Genomic DNA, 23,743 nt, shown 5'->3' with positions numbered 1-23,743 from the left:
ATCTCTGCTTCCAATTTGGTGTACTAAACAATCTTTTCAATACTATCACTCGTGATGCACAAATTAAAAGCACCCACTGGACTCCCCAATATATTCAAAGGTGTCAGCTTTACCACTTTTGTTTGTGGTCTTGATAACATTGTGACTTCTCACTTTGCATGGTCCCGGTGGATTTCTGCTCCACGGAAAGCCATCTTTCCCTACTTAGCAGGAATTTTCAGCAGCCAATGGTGCAGTGCTGTTACCTTCCAAATTGTCATCAATATTGCCAGCACTTTGCTCATCTGGGATTTCATTTGCAACTGTTACGTAATTATCTTCACTATCATTTGGCTTGGGTTCAAATTTGTCATCGCTGAACTGTATGTCACAGTTGTCTACTTCCTCAAGTAATCAAGTTATTTCTGCATCACTTAGTTTTCTTTTTGACATGCTAAAACACTAGCAGAAAGGGAAAACCTGAACACACACGCTTGTGCTCCGACTACTACTTTCTGTTGATTGGTGTTCGACATTTCGTCCAATTGTGGTGGAATCTACTCAAAACCCCTGTGACATATAATCTGCCATCCACAGCGAAGCGTGAAGGTGGGAAGAACATGTGACTCGTGAAATAGCTCGTGAGTCCTTCAGACTCATGTTTGGTGTCTATTTAACAAAATTAAGTAATACCATTAATCAGGTTCATATATAATGTAGAAAGAAAGTGCAAAATCGTGTTACACATGGAACAACATGATGGAATAATAGCAAAGAGGTTATTACTAGAGATGAGTGAGCACACTCAGCCATGCTTGATGCTCGTTCGAGTATTAGGGTACTCGAGATGCTCGTTACTCGAGTTGAACACCACACGGTACTCGAGTCAATTGCATTTCCCTCCCCGCATGTTTAGCGCCATTTTCTAGCCAATAGACAGGCGGGGAAGGCATTACCACTCCCTGCCTGTGATGTGCCAGCCCTCTCCCCCCCCCCACAGTAGTGAGTGGCTGGGCCGATCAGGTGACCGCCAAGTACTTAAACTGGTCCCGCGGCTCGTAGAGTAGGATCCTGTCGTCAAGAACCCTAACGGTCCTTCTAAGGGCTACTCCTCATAGTGTGCATTACTGTTGTGGCTGGCTGGGAGCAGTAGTGCACCAATTCTTTTTTTTTTAAAGCATATAGGGCTGTGCAGGCCATTTTAGCTATACTGTTCTGTGTGTGCAGTGCATAAGGCAGAGTATAGAGAAAGTTTTACAGTCCTCCTGATCCTCTGTAGAAGAACCCTAACGATCCTTCTTACGGCTACATCTCACAGTGTTGTGGCTGGCTGGGAGCAGTAGTGCATCAATTTTTGTATTACGCATCTAGGCCTGTTCCCAGCCTTTCAGTAATAGTGTTCTCAGCCTGCAGTGCCGTACAACCAGCTCTCACCATGAAACTGCACTCTAACATTTCCTAGCCTACTGCAAACTAGTTCAGTTCTGTGTCTGCAGTGCATTAGACAGAGGTCTCACCGCTAAACAGTACTGTAATACTTCCTGGGCTACGGCAAAGTATTTCAACTCTGTGAAGCTGTGCAGAGCGTCTCACAATACCCTTTCCTTAGTGGGGTTGAGATAGCCGCAGTTACCAGCACTATCCACTGGCTTTAGAGTCTTCTCCCACTCCATACAGCCTCTATTATCTACAAGTCTCTGTGAGGGGTAAATTACCCCTAGGTATCAGCGCAAGACAGCGGGTTAATTTTTTCAAGTCACAGCATAGAGCCTCTGCTGTCTACAAGTCTCTGTTTCGGTGAATTAAGCCACAGTTGCCAGTGCTGTACAGTGGGGTAATTTATTTGGGCCCTGCTCTATTCTTAATCCGCCATGATGAGGAGTAGGGGTAAGGGTTGAGGATGCAGACACGGGCGTCCAAGTGAGGGTGTGGGCACAGGCCGAGTTCCTGGGCGTGGTGAATCACAGCTGGCTGCTGCGGGATTAGGAGAGAGGCAAGTTTCTGGGCTCCCCAGCTTCATATCACAATTTACGGGTCCGAGTGGTAGACCTTTATTAAAAACAGAGCAGTGTGAGCAGATCCTGTCGTGGATGGCAGAAAACGTGTCCAGCAATGTATGGACCACCCAGTCTTCTATGCAGTCCGCTACTCCCGGCCTAGGGACTGCAACTCTGAATCCTTTGGCTGCTGCTCCTCCTTCCTCCCAGCCTCCTCACTCCATGAAAATGACATATTCTGAGCAGGCAGACTCCCAGGAATTGTTCTCAGGTCCCTGCCATGAGTGGGAAAAAACGGTTTCTCTCTCACCTGAGGAGTTTGTCGTGACCGTTACCCAACCTTTGGAAAGTTCCTGGAGTCCGGGTGATGAGGCTGGGGACTTCCAGCAACTGTCTCAAGAGCTTTTTGTGGATGAGGATGATGAGACACAGTTGTCTGTCAGTGAGGTAGTAGTAAGGGCAGTAAGTCCGAGGGAGGAGCGCACAGAGGATTCGGAGGAAGAGCAGCTGGACGATGAGGTGGCAGACCCCACCTGGTTTGCTAAGCCTACTGAGGACAGGGCTTCAGAGGGGGAGGCAAGTGCAGCAGCAGGACAGGTTGGAAGAGGCAGTGGAGTGGCCAGGGGGAGAGGCAGGGCCAGAGCGAAGAATCCCCCAGCTGTTTCCCAAAGCACACCCTTGCAGCAAGCCTCTGTTCAGAAGGGTGTGGATACTTTTTAATGAGAGCGCACCCGAGCATTTTGGTGCTCACTCATCTCTAGATATTACACAAAGATAAAAGGAAGTACTGAAACTTCTCAAAAACATCATGACATCCGTCTGAGATACTCACCTCAAGTTTGCCAGGGTCAAAGACATGTTCCTCATAAGAACTGCTATTGGCTTGGAGATGCATGCACGTATATTTTTATGATGCTGCTTTTTGCTGTGCAACATTATTATGAGATGGGGAAAAATCCCACCTGTACATCAAGCAATTTCAAGCAAGGTCTTAGGGTGCTTTTACACAAGATGATCTGTCTGATAACAGATGTCTGACAGGTTGTCCCAGGGATAATCTTTCTTGTGCTGTTTCACAAGAATGAGCATCACTGACTGAATGGAGGTAGAGCAGGCTGGGGATCATTCCGACCCATTAGCTTCCTTTTACTGTAAACAGGTAGTCATTAATAAGTGAATGACTGCATGTTTACACTAAACAATATGTTGTTCAGTTTCCTGCATGCAGAAACTGAATGATGAACAAGGAGTGGAGGACTTCTCATTTTCTGTTCAGTCGGTGCATGCATTTACACTGAACGAATCGTTCACATTCTTGCTGGATCACAGAAATCCAAATGATAATTGTTCAGTGTAAAAGAACTTTTAGCAAAGCAAAGCAAAGCACAGAGATATTAGAATGATATATTATGAGAAAGAAAAAACATGCCTGTATCATGCTAAGATTTAGGGTCTGCTAAAAATATAGAAACCAAATGAACTGACACAAACTGATGTATTTTTGCATCTTCTAGAAATTCAAGTTATTTATTATAGGATCCTTACCCATTAATGTCTCTATCTAAAGACGAAAGCCCTCACTGACTGACTGACTGGCCAACCATTCTTTAGGTTGTAAATAGGAAAAGTAAAGGTGTTACAAATTCAATACTTAATTTTAAGTATGAAAAACCGCGATACATGAGATACCGTGTTTCCCCCAAAAAAAGACCTACCCTGAAAATAAGCCCTACCCAGATTTTTTGGAGAGGCTTAAAAAATAAGCCCTACCTGCATTACATTAAAAAAAAAGGCTTGGTCCAGGGCCTCCTGCTGCTCTCCGGAGCTCCGCAGTGTGTACTGCAGTCCTTGTTTACCCACAGAAGATTACTTCCTGGTTACAGAATTCATAAATCCCACCTACAGAAAGCAATGGCTCTGATTGGCTGAGCAACGCTCGAGAACCAATCAGCACAGTGCTTGATGAACCAATGCAATGGCTGTGATTGGTTCATCGAGCGCTGCATTAATTGGCTGAGTAGCAGTCGAAAAAGCAAATCACAGCCATCGTGTTGTGGAGGTGAGATTTATGAATTGGCCCATTAATGCCATGGCTCGGTGTGTCAGAGCTCCGGAGAGCAGTGAGAGGGACTTGGACCGAGCCTGCTATGTAAGTAAATAAAACAACCTCACCTCCGTGTGCACATAGCGAGGAGAATCTACCTCACCTCCGTGTGCACATAGTGAGGAGAATCTACCTCACCTCCGTGTGCACATAGCGAGGAGAATCTACCTCACCTCCGTGTGCACATAGCGAGGAGAATCTACCTCACCTCCGTGTGCACATAGCGAGGAGAATCTACCTCACCCCCTGGTGCACATAGCGAGGAGAATCTACCTCACCCCCTGGTGCACATAGCGAGGAGAATCTACCTCACCCCCTGGTGCACATAGCGAGGAGAATCTACCTCACCTCCTGGTGCACATAGCGAGGAGAATCTACCTCACCTCCGTGTGCACATAGCGAGGAGAATCTACCTCACCTCCGTGTGCACATAGCGAGGAGAATCTACCTCACCTCCGTGTGCACATAGCGAGGAGAATCTACCTCACCTCCGTGTGCACATAGCGAGGAGAATCTACCTCACCTCCATGTGCACATAGCGAGGAGAATCTACCTCACCCCCTGGTGCACATAGCGAGGAGAATCTACCTCACCTCCGTGTGCACATAGCGAGGAGAATCTACCTCACCTCCGTGTGCACATAGCGAGGAGAATCTACCTCACCTCCGTGTGCACATAGCGAGGAGAATCTACCTCACCTCCGTGTGCACATAGCGAGGAGAATCTACCGCACCTCCGTGTGCACATAGCGAGGAGAATCTACCTTAGCTCCGTGTGCACATAGCGAGGAGAATCTACCTTAGCTCCGTGTGCACATAGCGAGGAGAATCTACCGCACCTCCGTGTGCACATAGCGAGGAGAATCTACCGCACCTCCGTGTGCACATAGCGAGGAGAATCTACCGCACCTCCGTGTGCACATAGCGAGGAGAATCTACCTCACCTCCGTGTGCACATAGCGAGGAGAATCTACCGCACCTCCGTGTGCACATAGCGAGGAGAATCTACCGCACCTCCGTGTGCACATAGCGAGGAGAATCTACCGCACCTCTGTGTGCACATAGCGAGGAGAATCTACCTCACCTCCGTGTGCACATAGCGAGGAGAATCTACCTCACCTCCGTGTGCACATACCGAGGAGAATCTACCTCACCTCCGTGTGCACATAGCGAGGAGAATCTACCTCACCTCCGTGTGCACATAGCGAGGAGAATCTACCTCACCTCCGTGTGCACATAGCGAGGAGAATCTACCGCACCTCCGTGTGCACATAGCGAGGAGAATCTACCGCACCTCCGTGTGCACATAGCGAGGAGAATCTACCGCACCTCCGTGTGCACATAGCGAGGAGAATCTACCGCACCTCCGTGTGCACATAGCGAGGAGAATCTACCGCACCTCCGTGTGCACATAGCGAGGAGAATCTACCGCACCTCCGTGTGCACATAGCGAGGAGAATCTACCGCACCTCCGTGTGCACATAGCGAGGAGAATCTACCGCACCTCCGTGTGCACATAGCGAGGAGAATCTACCGCACCTCCGTGTGCACATAGCGAGGAGAATCTACCTCACCTCCGTGTGCACATAGCGAGGAGAATCTACCTCACCTCCGTGTGCACATAGCGAGGAGAATCTACCTCACCTCCGTGTGCACATAGCGAGGAGAATCTACCTCACCTCCGTGTGCACATAGCGAGGAGAATCTACCTCACCCCCTGGTGCACATAGCGAGGAGAATCTACCTCACCCCCTGGTGCACATAGCGAGGAGAATCTACCTCACCTCCTGGTGCACATAGCGAGGAGAATCTACCTCACCTCCGTGTGCACATAGCGAGGAGAATCTACCTCACCTCCGTGTGCACATAGCGAGGAGAATCTACCTCACCCCCTGGTGCACATAGCGAGGAGAATCTACCTCACCTCCATGTGCACATAGCGAGGAGAATCTACCTCACCCCCTGGTGCACATAGCGAGGAGAATCTACCTCACCTCCGTGTGCACATAGCGAGGAGAATCTACCTCACCTCCGTGTGCACATAGCGAGGAGAATCTACCTCACCTCCGTGTGCACATAGCGAGGAGAATCTACCTCACCTCCGTGTGCACATAGCGAGGAGAATCTACCGCACCTCCGTGTGCACATAGCGAGGAGAATCTACCTTAGCTCCGTGTGCACATAGCGAGGAGAATCTACCTTAGCTCCGTGTGCACATAGCGAGGAGAATCTACCGCACCTCCGTGTGCACATAGCGAGGAGAATCTACCGCACCTCCGTGTGCACATAGCGAGGAGAATCTACCTCACCTCCGTGTGCACATAGCGAGGAGAATCTACCGCACCTCCGTGTGCACATAGCGAGGAGAATCTACCGCACCTCCGTGTGCACATAGCGAGGAGAATCTACCGCACCTCCGTGTGCACATAGCGAGGAGAATGTACCGCACCTCCGTGTGCACATAGCGAGGAGAATCTACCGCACCTCCGTGTGCACATAGCGAGGAGAATCTACCTCACCTCCGTGTGCACATAGCGAGGAGAATCTACCTCACCTCCGTGTGCACATACCGAGGAGAATCTACCTCACCTCCGTGTGCACATAGCGAGGAGAATCTACCTCACCTCCGTGTGCACATAGCGAGGAGAATCTACCTCACCTCCGTGTGCACATAGCGAGGAGAATCTACCGCACCTCCGTGTGCACATAGCGAGGAGAATCTACCGCACCTCCGTGTGCACATAGCGAGGAGAATCTACCGCACCTCCGTGTGCACATAGCGAGGAGAATCTACCGCACCTCCGTGTGCACATAGCGAGGAGAATCTACCGCACCTCCGTGTGCACATAGCGAGGAGAATCTACCGCACCTCCGTGTGCACATAGCGAGGAGAATCTACCGCACCTCCGTGTGCACATAGCGAGGAGAATCTACCTCACCTCCGTGTGCACATAGCGAGGAGAATCTACCTCACCTCCGTGTGCACATACCGAGGAGAATCTACCTCACCCCTGTGTGTATATTCCGAGGAGAATCTAACGCTCCTCTGTGTGTATACTGAGGAGAATCTAACTGACCTCTGTGTGTATGTACTGAGGAGAATCTATCTGACCTCTGTGTGTATGTACTGAGGAGAATCTAACGGACCTCTGTGTGTATGTACTGAGGAGAATCTAACTGACCTCTGTGTGTATGTACTGAGGAGAATCTAACTGACCTCTGTGTGTATGTACTGAGGAGAATCTAACTGACCTCTGTGTGTATAGGCTGAGAACAATCTAACTGACCTCTGTGTGCATAAACTGAAAGGCTGTAAAGTACATAAGGAAGCAGCCACGGACTGCAGGGATGAAACATGCCTTTAAGGCTAAAAAGGGTCTGCAACCTCCTGTCTGGGGGTAAATTTGAATAAAAAGGGGTGTTACCTTTAAGGGTAAAAAGTGAAGAGAGTGGGAGGGGTGGCTCATTCTGCAGAGCGACATCCATACATGCAGTTTGAGGAGAATCTAGCGCTCCTCTATGTGTATACATATTTTATTTCTTGGTTCCTCTGAAGTAACCACGAATTCATAAAATTTTCCGTGCAAACAGGTAAACATCTGTACTAAATTAACTCGGGTGAAGCCAGGTATGTCAGCTAGTTGTTTTATATAAAACACTAGGTAATACATCTGTGCATTGCACAGCGATTTTATTAACAGCAGTCCTGGAAAGGGGGCCACAAAATGGTCCACAAAAAGTAGTCCAGCAACACGCTCTTATGAAAGGTGTCCAAAAGAAAATCTATGTTGCCCATAGCAACCAATCACAGTTTACCTTTTATTTTACCATAGCAGTATAAAAAATGAAAGCTGAGCTCTATCAACCAATCACAGTGCAGCTTTTATTTTACCTCAGCAGTATAAGAAATAGCAACCTATCACAGCGTAGCTTTCATTTTACCTAAGCAATATAAGAAATGAAAGCTGAACTGTGATTGGTTGCTATTGGCAACAAAAAGTACAAGGGAACTCGGTAAGTTTTCGATTTTTCAATATGCTAATATTCGTCACCTGGTGCTGAAGAACGCTCATGAAAAATTTCACTCAAATCAGACCAGAACTGTGGCTTTGTATACAACACAAACAGACAAATTTTATGTATAAGATGTAAAAATAAAAAGGTAAAAAAAAAAATAGCTGCATAAATCTAACCCTAAGGCCTTATTCACATTACTCTAAACGCAGCCATTTAGCTGCGTCCAAAAATCAAGACCATCTGAAGCATTGGATTCCAATGTACTCATTCAGATGGGCAATTTTTAAACGTGTAAAAAAACTGCGCAGGGAAAAATAGCACCTCTGCGTCCGTTTTCGGGCAACGATTTTATACGCTGCATACAAAGATAGGTCTTGCCCTATCTTTTGACGAGATACGCTGGAAGCGCCTGTAAACTCCTACAGGAGCTGAAAAAAAAGGGGAGAGGGAGAAGACAGCTGGCTCTATTTAAGCAGTAATAGTCATTCCAAAGATTACTGCCGATCAAGGGTTTTCCACGCTGTAGCGTATTTTTTCGCCGATACGCAGCAGCTGCCGTGTGAACAGCAGAAAAAATGTGGCTAAAGATCAGAACTTGATCCCGGCTATTCTTCATTCATGCGATTTTACAGTGAGTACGGGTGACCGTAAAAACGTATACAGTCATGTGAAAGAGCTCTGAGGCCTGTTACACAGGTCAATGACTAAGCACGAACACTTGCCTGGACATTTGTTTGCTTGATCATTAGTCAGTCTGAATATGCCCACAAATGGCCAATGTATCAGTAAATGCTTGTTTGTCGACTGCTTCAAACTTTAAATGCGCGCTCTATACATAGGCACGAATGATTGAAGTAATAATTCTTCATCCTCCTATCAGTGATCCTCTGTTGCATATAAGCAGCAGTAAATTGACATGCTATTTGTCAGTCGGCACTCATTATAACCGGAATAGAATCAGGCAGTATAAAAGGCTGTCTATGCATGGATTCTGGCTTGGCTTTCAATTTTCAGTCATTGTTACAAGGCTTGTATAAAGAGTCTAACATTGACTTGCAGGAATGCTGCCTTCTAATAGGCGGCGCTGCAAAGGTATTGTTCCATCTCCCTTATTTGCATATTACCCAGAGAAGCATGAATGGCCTTATAAGTGTCCTCACTCACTCACCTTTTAGGTGCTCTAAGGAGAAAAAATAGCGTTCCTGACCCTTTGCACAGATTTAATTGCAGAATTACATCTCTTGCATGTTAGAAATCAGCAACAACAATACCACAAGATGTCCTATATTCTGCAGCAGAAAGCTTTTCCGCAGCAGAATTTAATCGTGGAGTTTTGAAGTACAGCCATGCAGGTTATGACAGGTGGGGAATTTAAGACCCAAAGTGATAACATTGTGACACAGACATGTCCATGCAGACTAATTCCATCCCGTGTAAAAGATTCCTAAGGTGATTTCACAAACAGCTCTTTGTTACAGTTTTTCATCCAGTTTTTTGAGCTAGAGCAAAAAGTCGATCCAGCAGTAAGGAGAGCTTCGGCTCCAAAAACTGCACGAAAAACTTCCACAAAGACCTAACATAGTATGCTAGGCTGAATAAAAACAATTGTCCATCCAGTTCAGCCTCTCTCTCATCCCCCCCCCCCATGTTTATTGAGAGTAAGCTCGCACCCCCTCTCCCCCACTTGTCTGCAGCAAACAATGGGAGGAGGCAGGACAGGGTGGTGCTTAGCTCCACCCCCTCCCATTGCAATCAGCTGGAGAGGAGCAGAGAGGAGGTGAGTCAGTGAGGGGGAGGGAAGGGGTAATGGCATGGCGGCCTCAGCCTATGCGCCGAGACCCATGCCGTCTGAACAGGCGTACAAAAGTTTAATTCACAAGTTTTTACACCTCACATCGCAGTGAAAGAGTCCGAAAGCAAAAAAAAAAGGAGGCTGAAGCCAATTTACCTTACCCTTGGGGAAAAATTCCTTCCAGACGTCAGAATAATCACTGGATCAACACTCTTCAGAGAAGGTTCCTTACAGACCAAAGTCTGGCTGTAGGAAGCTCCCCGAATCAACAGCCCTTCTGACTATTTAATGTGTGTGCAACCAGACATCTTCTGATTTTGGCTTTTTAGGGGTGCATTCAGACGACCGTATATCGGCCACGTATTCACTCTGGCCGATATATGGCGTCACTCTCTGCAGGGGGAAGAAGCTTGAAGAGCCAGGAGCAGTGCTCTGAGCTCCCGCCCCCTCCCTGCCTCCTCTGCACCCCACTGCACTATTTTCAATGAGGAGAGGCGGGACAGGGGCGGAGCTAATTCCCAGAACTTAGCCCCACCCCATCCCACCTCCTCTCATTGCAAATAGTGCAGAGGGGTGGAGAGGAGGTGGAGTGGAGGCAGAGAGAGGGCGAGAGCTCAGAGCACTGCTCCCGCCTCTTCCAGCCTCCTCCCCCTGCAGAGAGAGACGCCGCATATCGGCCGGCGTGAATACCCGGCCGATATACGGTCGTCTGAATGCACCCTAACACGGATACAAAAAAACTGATCTAAATACATGAGAGTGAATGAGCTAAAACTAATCTACATGTAAAAAGAGGACAATTCATATTAAACACAACACTAATAATTATTGAATGCATTCATTATTCGTGCTTTATCAAATATTCAGATTGTGCATGTTCGTGTGCGCAAACAAAAGTGACCATGCTCACATTCACTGAAATGAGCAATTAGTGTAATTAGTTCAATATGTGCTCTTTCCCTGTGCAAATGCAGGAAAAATAGGCCACACTGCGTACTTTTTTTCTAAGAAAAAAATGCGTACGCAAAATACACTTATTTGAATGAACTCATTGAAATCGATGGGTTCTATTGACTGTGTGTTGCATGTCTAAATTTTGTGTGTGCGAAAACGCTGCGCAAATATATTCATGTGACACAGGCCTTACTTGTGACTCCCGCTACGAAATGGGCCAAGGATAGTCAGGGTAGGAAGTAGCAAAATAATAATAAATAAAAATATTAAGAATACCTGCATGCGCCGCAGCACAATGCTTTTACGCTACGAACGAGGCTTTTTACGTATCGGCATATGCAACAGCCCCCCTTGTGCCCACATGACATGATTTTTTGCACCCAGCAAATAACCACACCTCGATTTAAAATATTGCATGGTGTCCATGATTGGGGTGTCCATATGCTGTGTGATGCGAGTTGCCCATAAGAATTTTGGGTGCTCTCGGCCGTACAAATGCAGCCTGAAGACTTATTAAGATGACCGTATTTATGTAGGTATTTTGGTGCATAGAAAAAAAAGGCCCATAAAATGTAACCATGCAAAACACGATTTCAGTGGGTTCATTTAGATGACTATTTTTGGGCCAAGTAAAATAATCGCGCCTGAAAAAAATAGGACGTACCTGACCGTTTTCGGTTGCCTTTTTTATATGGCGCGAGAAAAGATAGGTCATGCTCTATCTTTTGACGCAATACACAACAAGCTCCCATAGACGTCTGTGGCAGCTGGAAAAAAGGAAGGTGCGGAGGGAGTTACATGGCATACAAGGCTGGGAAAAGAAGACAGCTGGCCCTAATTAACCATTAATTGTCATTCTGAGTATTTTTTTCCGATTGTTGCTTGCCATCGCTTCTGCATATTTTTTAACATACACGCCACAGCGCCCCATGTGAATGGCTTGCAATACACGAATAAAGTTTGGGACTCGATCGCGTCAAATATTCATTCAACGGGCGAACGTTAGAGCGCATATAATCGTGTGAAAGAGGCCTCAGTGTGATGAGGAAAGGCAGGAATTACTTTTTCTTTCCAGAATCGCCTCAAGACTACGGATCGTCATCAGCTGAGCTCGTCATTAGATGAAGAGGAAGGCTAGGGATTCAAAATGATGTTGATTTGTTCAAATCATTCCGCTGACTACAGGGAGTATTTGCCATAATTATAATATGTTTTAAAGTTGCTCTTTAATCATTTTGGTGTTATTTAATCATTGTAGCTCCAAAGGAAGAGATATACTAGAGGGAGTGTTCCTGAATTAGCAGGGTAAGGGTGCGGTCACACGGAGCGTAGGCGTATTTACGTTCGCACATGCGCAGCGTTTAAAGGGGTTGTCCCGCGCCGAAACGGGTTTTTTTTTTTCAACCCCCCCCCCCCCCGTTCGGCGCGAGACAACCCCGATGCAGGGACGTAAAAAAAAACCCGCTAAGCGCTTACCTTAATCCCCGCGCTCCGGTGACTTCCATACTTACCGGTGAAGATGGCCGCCGGGATCCTCTTCCTCCGTGGACCGCAGCTCTTCTGTGCGGTCCATTGCCGATTCCAGCCTCCTGATTGGCTGGAATCGGCACGTGACGGGGCGGAGCTACACAGAGCTACACGGAGCCCCATTGAAGAGAGCAGAAGACCCGGACTGCGCAAGCGCGGCTAATTTGGCCATCGGAGGGCGAAAATTAGTCGGCTCCATGGGAACGAGGACGCTAGCAACGGAGCAGGTAAGTAAAAAACTTTTTATAACTTCTGTATGGCTCATAATTAATGCACAATGTACATTACAAAGTGCATTATTATGGCCATACAGAAGTGTATAGACCCACTTGCTGCCGCGGGACAACCCCTTTAATCACTGGAAAGAACGTTTTTTGGCGATCATGACCAGAGCTAGAAAGCGTATTATCGTTTGTTCCTACTTTGCAAACTATCTTTTCGGCCATCGAATATGCGTTGGCACGTATTTCGGTCGCTTATGTTACGTTTTATTTCGGGTTGCCGTTTTTACGCGCCGTAAAATCGCCCGTGCGAACGAATACATTGGAAACCAACGCCTCAGATGGTCACGTTTATACGATTGGGCGCAAAAACGCGCCGTTTATGCGCTCGTGTGAACGCACCCTTACCCTACAGCCATATACTTACTATATAAGACATTTTAGATGTATTGCTCTTCTGTAATAGGCTACAACATTTCCAGATGGGCATTCAAGTGTGCTAAATATACTGGAGTGCCTCTCTTGTAGTGACACATTAATGCAGAAGATTATGGGAGTGGGCAAAAGTAATGCATTATATTGCACACTCCAGTGCTTTATGTTAATGCCTTGTGCACACAGCCGTATAATGCACATGGCAATCTAAGCTTATTCTTCCCTTCCTTGTGCCCTCATATGGGGTCACCGAGAGGTTCTTTCTCGCAGATCCATATGTGGAATAAAATCATGGCCAATCCAATCACTTTCTGTATTAAAGTATTCTTTCATAGAAGCATTACACTAAGGACTGATTAAATCTTACTACTATTAATATTTTACGTAGTGTACTTGTAGGGATTGTACAGAGGTATGTCTCATAACAAGCTTATTTGTAGAGGTTAGGCGGTCTTTACACGGGCCACAAAAATCACTCATGATTTGTGCATATCGGGACGCACAAATATGAGCCCCATTCTATTGAATGTGGTCAAACACATTAGCGATGTTTTCCTGCATGGAACCAAGATGCCACGCTATGCCGGAAACAATTCGCAGTATGTATTATATTGTGTGTGATCTTGCATTGCAGCGCCTATTGCTGTCAATGGGGCCGGCGGTAACATCGTGCTAGATGCATGGGATGTGATGCAAGATCTCCCATTGTTTTCAACTCCGCAAAACTTGGAATTCCCCCGAAGTGATACGAGGCTGTTTTGATATAAAAACGTCTTGCATTCTTTGGGAATTCATGTGGTGGGGAGCACGATACAGAAGATCTTTTGCTAGTGATGGGGTTTGAAGACCCCGCCTCCAGCACGAGATTGCTCTGATTGGCTGAGTCGGCTGAGTGACAGCCGACTCAGCCAATCATAGCCAGTGCTGGATGCGCCAATCACAGACAAGTACGGAGCTCCAGAACTACAGAGAACACCTGTGGGGACCCCAATAGCACCTGTTAGGTAGTCTAGCTAGAGCGTTTATCACTGTCAAAAACGTGGTACCAATATATGCCGCGTTTTTGGCAGCGCTGAAACAGCTACCCATTCATTTCAATGAGCAACACAGAGCCAAAAACGTGCAAAGATAGAACATGCATCGCTGTCAAAGCGCAGCACTGAAGATGCTGCGTTTTGAGGCTTGTGTGAGCAGGTGGTCTGTTCTCAACATTCAGCTCCATTGCTTTACCAAGGGCTACCGTGGGCTCTCTGCTGAATACAATGTAATCAGGAGCTCCCATGGAGAATGCAGCACCATGGACAGCAAACACAGTATGACGTCTGGGTTATCGTCTCTCCCGCTGAACAATGTATTTTATGCTCACCTAAAAATCATCGTTCAGCCGAAGAGTGAAAGATGCTAACATTTACACACAATGATGGTTTTTGAGCAAATTTTGAGCAATAATCGTTATGTGTAAACAGGCCTTAAGGGCTCCTATCAACAGGTGGTTTGCTGGCAGAGATCATGTATGGCTGCAAGTGCACAGCGCATGGCCACGTATCACGCACACACGGACACGCACAGTGTGATTCTTTTTTAAAAAGAAACAGAGCGGGGATGTATATGAAAACACTGCCCCTACGTAATGTATTGTGTACGGATAGCATTTCTTACGCAGCCTATACAAATGTATAGGGCTCATGCTGCATGCTACGCAGAGAAATGAAGCATGCTGCAATCTATTTCTCATGCATATTGACACGCAGTGTCCATACATGCGCATGAATCAATGAACGTCCATTGACTTTCACGGACTCTATACACCATGTATCATGTGGCAGTGCAAGGCACATATAATACATGGTGAAAGAACGGCCCCAGACATGAGCCCAAAGGGCGGCTTTGCACAGGAGTATGTGCAAAAACACACGTTAGTTCAGCATATTTGCACTGCGAATGTTGCACTTTCGTGAACCTTACAATAATTTCTGTGCTGACCGGGACATCTCTCAGTGCAGGACACACCTGTGCTACAGTTCCAGATATGTTCTTTATCCTAACAAATTGCGCAGCGTAATGTGAAATTATGCGGATATCAGGTGCGCACCTCCCACAGACTCCTATGGAGCCTTTGATGCAAAAGTGCGCACTAGAGTAGGGCATGCTGTGCTCTTTTTTTTGCATGTTCGAAATGTGTGAGCGAAGATGAGAATGAACCCATTGAAATCAATGGGATCTATTCCCTAGATATTGTGCGTAGTTCACGTCCTGATGTTGCACTTGTCACCATATCAAAGCCCTGTGGAAAAATATGCCCATTGAAGGAGCCCAAAGGGTTTTAGTCCTTTAGTGTTTTAGTCCTGCTATGAGGCCGTGATTTTCTAAACCGCATAACGGGATGAAATGAAACCATTGTGCATGAATAGTACGTACAAGAAAAAATAGGACTTGCCCCTATCTTTCCTACACTTAGTTAATACTACATGCGAGAAAGATAGGGCAGGACCCACCTTACTGGGTGTTGTTTTCAAACTCGCGGAGTTTGAATTGTTAATAAGAACACCCAGGTTCATGCCCCAATGAGCTCCATAATGGTGAATGTGTGCCCCCATACAACAAGATGGATGGGAAGCATGTCAGAGTTACAGGAGATGGGAACATTGAATTGTGTAGAGTTAAGGATAGATTGGCCTCAAACATGAAACCAGCCTTACGGTATGTTTACAGCACATTTCGCATGAAACAGAGTTAAAAACCCGCACCCAGTCATCTCTAATGAGTGCAGTGCCTCTAGTCAGGTGATGCAGAAGTGACCGTCTGGTGCCCAGTGAAGTAAGCGCCGAGTGCACGAAGACTACGGAGGTGAGTGGGGGCGCTGTATCTTCTGAAATCAGCTACGGAAGTGCAGGTGATTTCAAATCAAAAACAAAAACACATATGGTGCCGATTTTGACTATTTTGAATGCAGAAATTCTGCAGCATTTCCGCTACGTGTCAACATTTCCCCGGGGCATACTGGAAATACTGTACATTTTCTGAATAGAATTTCTGCCCAGAAAATCCACAGAACTTTCAGTACAAGTTTCACAAATCCACATGGCGTGGAAATAATCCTCATGGAACGTGTAGTGGAATCAACATGCAGTGCAGATTTTCAATCTGTAACATGCCAATTTATGCTGCGGATTTTCAGCTTCCAATGAGGAGATGAATTCAGTGTCCAAATCCGTACCAAGATCTGTGACAAAATTCATGTGTTACAGGTGGCTTTTGAAGTCGACCAATATCCGCTATGTGTGACCATAACACAAGAGTGGTTCGCATAGATTTTTGATGCAGTTTTTGGAGCCAACCCCAGAAGTGGAGTCACAAAGAATGGGAAATATAAAGAAAGGACTAAGGCTACCTATCACACCATGTCTGAGCTGCGGAAATTCCAGTCACATACTGCAACGCTCAATGAACCAATCACAACCATTGCATTTATTGGCTGTGATTGGTTCATCAAGTGCTGCAGTAAGTGGCTGAGCTGCGGCACTCAAGAACTAATCAGAGCTAGTGCTTCCAGGAGCTGGGATTTTTGAACTCCCTGACCAGGAAGCACTGGCTGAAGACTGCAAACAAGTGTGCTGGAGCTTCAGAAGGAGATGTGCGGCGGAGCGGACAGCACCTGTTGGTGATGGGTTGTTTTCTTTTAATGCAGCCATGGCTTATTTTCAGGGTAGAGCTTATATTTCAAGCCCCACCCCCCACCAATCTCTGGCAAAAGAGTGCTACAAAGTCGCGTGGCCTGGTACACGCAACTTTGTAGCAACGTAAAATTGCGATATCACTGCTAGAAAATGCAGAGATATTGCACAGAACCCTGCTGCGGTTTTGCTGGGATTTTCTCGTAGCAATATTGCTGTTGCCCGTGTGAAAGAGGCTTAATACTGTGAAATTTCCACAGTAATTCGAATAGCACAGATTCCGTAGAGTTCACTGACTGTGTAAAGACAGCCTTAGGGCCTTAGTTGGTGCGATTTTCTCAGTGCCAGCACTGCTTTTTCTTGCTAAAACATCGCTGCCACTTGTGATTTTTGAGTGAGTTTTTTATTGCGTGATTTTCAGAAAGACAATAGGACTTTCTAATGTTAAAAACGCATCGCACAAAAATTGCAAGTTCGTGCATTGCGATGCGATAACAAGGAGGCTCCATAGGGAAGCATAGGAGACTTAAAGAAGTAAAGCACAGTAAGGACATGCTGCAATTTTTTTTTCAGTCTGCATTGCAAATGTGAAGAAAACCATTGAAAAGCCTGGGTTTCATAATTTTGCGTTATCGCACAATTTTTTCAACCTTGTGAAACTGGCCTTATACTTTCCCTTCCTGCTGGATCCACTTCTGGGTTTGGCACAAAAAAACTGCATAAAAAAATCCTGTGTATCTAAGCATCCTTCGGGCTTATTCACACGGGCGTATATCGGCCAGATTTTCACGCCCAGCCTATATACACTGCCCCTCTGATGCATTAGTTTACAATGCATCAGTGCACAGGGGCATATCTCCATGGCGTAAAAGCCTTAAGTCAGCTGCAGCAGCTGTATTGACTCCTATGGGAGCCAATGACAGCTGCAGGAGGAGGGAGGTGGGTGGGAGTTTAACAGCGTGACTCCTAAACTCTGTCCCCCTTCTCTTCTCCTCTCCACCCCTTGCCGCCGTTTGCAAACAACAGTGAGGGGCGGGATCTCAGCACACTAGCTCCCGCCCTGTCCTGCCTCTTCCCCTTGCAGAGGGGGGGCGAGACAACTCAACAGCATATACACCGCCCCGTGCATGACACGGTAGCGTATATTGGCCAGCCCCTATCCCATCCCACCACTCCCATTGCAAACAGCGGCAAGGGGCGGGAACTCAGCACACTAGCACCAGCCCCATCTTGCCTCCTCCCCTTGCAGAGAGCCGGCAAGGGTGAGGGAAGGGGAAGACAGCCCGATGGTGTATACGCCGCCCCATGCATCACACAGTAGTGTATATCGGCCATCCCGCCATTGCAAACAGCGGCAAGGGGTGAAGAGGGGCGGGAGCTCAGCACACCAGCACCCGCCCCAACCCGCCTCCTCTCCTTGCAGATAGCTGGCAAGGGGGAAGGAAGGGGAAGACAGCCCGACGGTGTATACGCTGCCCCATGCATCACACGGTAGCGTATATCGGCTGGCTGTTTTAACGGCCTGCCAATATACGCTTGTGTGAATAAGCACTTAGGACCGTCTTAAATCACATTTTTTTCAAGCAAAAGAAGGATCAGGCACAAGTAGCAGGGAAAACCTTTTGTAATATTTTTTTTCTCCCTTCTGCCAAGGTCATGACGTGAACGTGGCCTAAGGCCAAAAAGTAAACAGTGAAAAGTTTAATTACAGATAGAAACATCTATTTTATAGAAATCTGTATTAGTGAGCTAAAAGAATAACCAAAATATAAAAAAACTTTTAGAATAGAAAACGTTAGAACGACAGTATGAACACTTTATGTTCTATTCACATTTGCATTGTGGCTTTTCTTAACAGAAGCCACAAAACACTGCCGGATCTGTCACACAACAAACCCGAGCAGTGCCTGATGGACCACGATGACCTACAATGGAGTCGATGGGTTACACTGAGATGTCCAGTGCTTTCCTGGGGAAAACATTGCGGCATGCTGTGCCACTATTGCCATCAAATGCTGTATGACAGATGAAGGCACCAAATGAGGTCTCCCATGCAGATCTGAACAGTATAGTTTATTTAGTGAGCACAGCGTTAAGTAAAATAGAATACTAACAAAATAACATTAAACATGCTATCACAATAAACAAACTTTTATCATGTTTTATCTAGCTGTGAAAATTCAGGAAATCATATTTATAATGACCCTCACTCCTGTCCTGGGACAAAATGTGTCCACGGGCCAGAGTTAGGGCTAGTTCACACGGGCGTCATTTTAACGCATGGTGAGCGCATCAAAAAATCACTTCCATTCTTCTTTTAGACAAACGATTTTGACTCCCCTAAAAAAATTGTGTGTCAAAAGGTGCATTTTTTATTTTTTAACACCGATATTTCTCTTGCATCAAAGATAAGACAAAGAGCTTATTCACATGAGCGTATATCGGCCGGCGTTTTCACGGACGGACGATATACACTACCATGTAATGCACGGGCTCGGCGTATATGCTGTCGGGCGGAGGGAGACAGCATAGCTTTGCTACACTGTCTCCCTCTTCCCGGATCACCTCCTCTCTTCTCCCCTCCAGCCTTTTACAATAGGAGGGGTCAGGGAGGGGGCGGGGCTAAGCTGCCAGTCCTTGTCCACAGCCAGCAATGGGAAGGGAGGAGAGAGGAGGAGAGATTGGGAAGGGCGTTTAGCAGTCACGCTGCTAAACTCCCTCCCACCTCCCTTCTCTGGCCGCTGTCATGGGCTCCCATAGGAGTCTATGGCAGCGGCTGTAGTCCAGCCAGAAAGATAGTCCCAGGTCTATTTTTTCTGCCCAGTGTAAAAGTGCTTTTATGCCGCGAGAATATGCTTGTGTGATCTGATGCATTGGAATCCAATGCATCAGATCGTAGCGTGTAGTGGCCGGCTGTAAAAATGCAGGCCGATATACGCTCGTGTAAATAAGCCCTTATTCTATCTTTTGACGGCAAACTGCCGGCGGCTCCATAGACTTCTATGGGAGTCTATGCGAGCCGGCCGGCAAAGGGAGGGGGAGGGAGTTTAACAGCATCTAGCACTGTTAAACAATGACAGGTGCCTTTGGCATTTAAAGTCATTAAAGTTGGTTTGCCAAACGAGAGATTTGGGGGCTACAGCATCAGTGCACTGCAAGACGCCACGGCCAGACATGAAAAGGGGCAAAAAAAATAACTGCGACTTGGTCGAGGCTATTCTTTGCTCATGGGATTTTGATAGTCGTGATTTTTGAGTGCACGCAAAAATACATACAAGCATGCTACCATTGATTTTAATGGGCAATTAAGTTAAATTTGCTTAATATATGCTGTGTTTGCGCCCAATAGACATGAAAATACAACATGCTGTGTAATTTTTGCGCCAACACAATATGCTCATGTGAGCAAACCCAATGAAATCTATGGGTTCTATTCACTGCATATTGCACAGGCAATACGCTGCGCAAATGCGTTTGTGCGAATAAGCCCTTACATGACTTGCTGCCCTCCTTTCTCCCTGTTCCTGATCCAAGACAGCTGTGGCAATTCATAGACCACTTGACACACATTGTGAAGAGGAGATGCACTGGTAGTCTAAGACACTTCATGCTGCTCAATGAGAAAATCCAACCTACTGGTGGAATTTCGCATCCTCTAATGAAAGGCTAAAAAAACAACAGCAATGGCACAAAGATAAGCTTAAAAACTATATACAAGGATTGTTACATCTAGGATACAAATGATGCAGATAAATGTATTACATAAGCACTGTTCACGCTACTGTCATGGAATCTAATGAGATGACATTTCAACTCACTCTATGGAGCTTTTCTCATTGCTACATACATGGGTAAATTGGGAGCCACTTCTTGGACTGCATTTGTGGATGCCGCAATTATTTTTGGGACCAGTAAGTATGGTTCTATGATGAGGAACCAGACAGATGGCATACATCATTCCATCATTTGGTTTTTGGAAACAATACTGTTGTTTCTTCCATACGTTATATAAAATGGAATGATGTGTGCCGCTGTCTGATTCCTCATCATGGAATATACTGTATACTTATAGGTGTGATACAAATATTTAGTGAATATTATGTCCCCATTTAGGTCTATACTCAGCACGCTCTAGTGATATGAGGCTGCCTACAATCTGTGAGATACCACATACAGTATACCAAGAAGCTAAGTACGGGATTTCCTGATAAGGCAACCTATTAATCACCAGCGGTCCTGTTACAGCACTAACATTGAAGGTATACTATTGTGTGATAGTTTACAAGAGCCATATTTAATATTTGCACAGGTCTGCATAATATACATTGTAGACCTATGTAAGCTGATCTCTCTACCACGACAGAGAAGCAGAATATCATTTCACAGCTGACATTTGTCCTAGATAATGTTTTTGCATGTAAAGGTTGTATTATACATTACACTAATTATCATTTCAAGGTCAAAATAAAATGCTATCATGATTTTGGTATTTCGACAATAAAAAAAAAAACCTAGAAGGCATTAATTGCTGTAAACACTCAGAGCTCAGCTAGTGTTTCTCCTCTGCCCCCATTACAACATGACACATGGCTGCTAATTGTAATGTACAGCATACATACATGCCACTAATGAACACAGGGCACTTGGATCATAGCCCGTTCGTCCTTGCAATAAGAAGGTTAAAGCCAGATGAAGATTTCCAGATCATGGCTATACTTTTAGATGTTAGCCTGAAAACCATATAGGAGTACATTATGAGAATGGAGCATGCATTGGTGAAAATATGCTTATGGGCTTACTGTGATGTACTACATGGACCAGCAGAGAAAAGCTAAAGAAGAATACTTGGTCAGACTGTACTGGTCCAGTAGTAGCATGTAAGTACTTCTAGAAATGCTGTTACTGGGTGAACATTGCTCCCACCATTCTAGAGCTGTGTATGCTATATAGAGCATGATCTTCTCAATTAAGATACTTCATTTGCTTGCAAATTATTTTTTAAATAAGAAAGCAAGACATGACATGTCAGTGACAATAAAAAGATTTATTAGTGTGCTAACATCTGCCTACTGACTGCAGCCAACTGCGTGTGCTCATTTAAGACTATACTTGGAAAGCCTTCCAGATACATTTACCTAGAGATTTTGTACTAGCACTTCCCATCTGACAGAAATCATCCAGCTGGGTCTGATGAATAATGGTAGAAGGCAGCTTCTATCAGTGGTGATTGATTTACAGATTGCTGAATGACCAGTGTTTTGTCCTAGGACAGTTAGATTAAACAAATTCAGATACTTTGCTAGGCGCTTATAAATATATATATACACATATATACATACATACATACATAGTAATGTGCATGACGTTCTAATTCTGAACTTCATAGTCATTGACCCCAGTAGTCATGTTCTATCTCCGCCCATTCACAGCCAATGGACAAGCCCCCTCCCCCCAGCATATTCCCCCAGACATGTTACATATAACTGTGAGAGTGGCCACCTTATCCCATTTTCACTCTGCTTTCAGCTCTGTGATGAGTTGACAGATAGCAAAGGTCTGTTCTATGCAAGTTTTAATATGGTTCTTTGCACTGTGGCTACAGTGTCCCAGGTTGGTCCTGGAGAAGTTCTAACTCTGCTTTTTTGTGCTGACTTTGCACCGTGGTGGGGTTATACAAGGTATGAACCATTATTAATAGTATTTAATTCATTTTCAGGGTATTTGACTCAATACAGAACACATAAAAAAAAAATCAAGGACCTGAGTGAGAATATTCACTCATCCAGGGTTTGATGAACACTATCTTTTCTAGGGTAGTACCAACTCAGCATTTAGCTGAAGAGCAGCAGATGTCAGATGGTTGACACTTGCAATCAGCAGCAATTAAGTAATCACCGGGCTTTTTAACCAAGCATGTCAAGTTAAAAAAAAGGACAAGAAAAAAAGTACTGTAACTCCGTGGAAGAAGGAGAGGAAAGCCAAGTTGCTGGAGGATTGTATGGCTCTGCCCAACCATAGCAGCTTAGGTGATTTGCTTCCTTGGACATTGCAGCAATGAATATTTCATGAAGACCTCATAATATTATGGGAAGAGACATAGTCTATGTATTGGGCTTGTTATTTGACCTGACCCTACATTGTGCCGTTACCGTCTATATATCAATATACAGATGTATTTTTCTTTAGCGTGACTCTTAATGCAACGTGATATCATGGTGTGCCGTGCTATCAGGGTGGTTTATTTACACTTTGGTTTGGACAAGAGAGCAATGGCTTTGTAATGGGTTAAGATAAGATAACTTTCTGCATGGCTATAACAATCAAGCTAAAATTTGCTGCATCTGTACATTGACTAATTATGCTCAATCTGGGCTCTTTGTGAGCGCGGATAATGGAGCACATGCTAACAGGTATAGCATACTCATTGATTGCAAATGACAAGCGGTATATTAGGACTTACCTGCTGGAGATGGGTGTCCTTCAGCTCTGCCTTGTCGGTAACACTGTCTACACGGAATCACTCTCTTGCTGCTCCTAGACTGGAGCAGGCACACAATAGGTATGTGCAATGAAAGAGAAGGGGGATCTGCCTAGATGACAGCTGATCTTTATTACAAGCAGCCTTGGAATTGTAGTCACACAGTCAGATTCAGCAAGAAATAAATTGTTTGCCTTCACCCCCCCTCCCCTAAGTTTGTGCTGTGGGTAATAGACAGAGCTGAGCTGACACTAGGCTGCTAGGAGTGGAGCAGCATCAGCAGCACACTGCAGCCTCCCCGGCATCCCTCCTGTGGGAAGGCAGGACACAGCTCAGCTCTTACCGCCCATTGGCTCCCTGCTTAGGATGCTGCCCTGAATATCCAATCTAGCAGCACAAATACATCCTGCATCGCCCATCCCATGTATTACTATCCCCCAGATGGGCAGGGGCAAGGGAGGAAGGAGATCCCGGCGAATGACAATCAAGGACACCGTATGAGTCCTTTGGACCAGCAAAGTGACCCTGGCTTACTCTGCTACAAGTGCATCCAGCAGGGAGGGCAG

The 23,743-nt window shown here is 45.8% G+C and overlaps 1 protein-coding gene across 2 annotated transcripts in view; it reads right to left on the bottom strand.

Annotated features, from left to right (window-relative positions):
- Nucleotides 1-23,471, bottom strand: part of SYT1 (synaptotagmin 1) — a 565,005-nt gene extending 541,534 nt beyond the window's left edge. For both annotated transcript variants that reach the window (XM_066591696.1, XM_066591697.1), the window contains exon 1: nt 23,160-23,471. The gene's annotated coding sequence lies outside the window, so the exon portion shown is untranslated. The remainder of the gene's footprint in view (nt 1-23,159) is intronic.
- Between the last annotated feature and the right edge of the window lie 272 nt (nt 23,472-23,743).

Source organism: Eleutherodactylus coqui, chromosome 2 (genome assembly GCF_035609145.1).
Source record: "Eleutherodactylus coqui strain aEleCoq1 chromosome 2, aEleCoq1.hap1, whole genome shotgun sequence".
NCBI classification, from domain to species: Eukaryota; Metazoa; Chordata; class Amphibia; order Anura; family Eleutherodactylidae; genus Eleutherodactylus; species Eleutherodactylus coqui.
The sequence above is the reverse complement of the archived record's forward strand: the minus strand, read 5'-3'. Positions and strand labels throughout refer to the sequence as shown.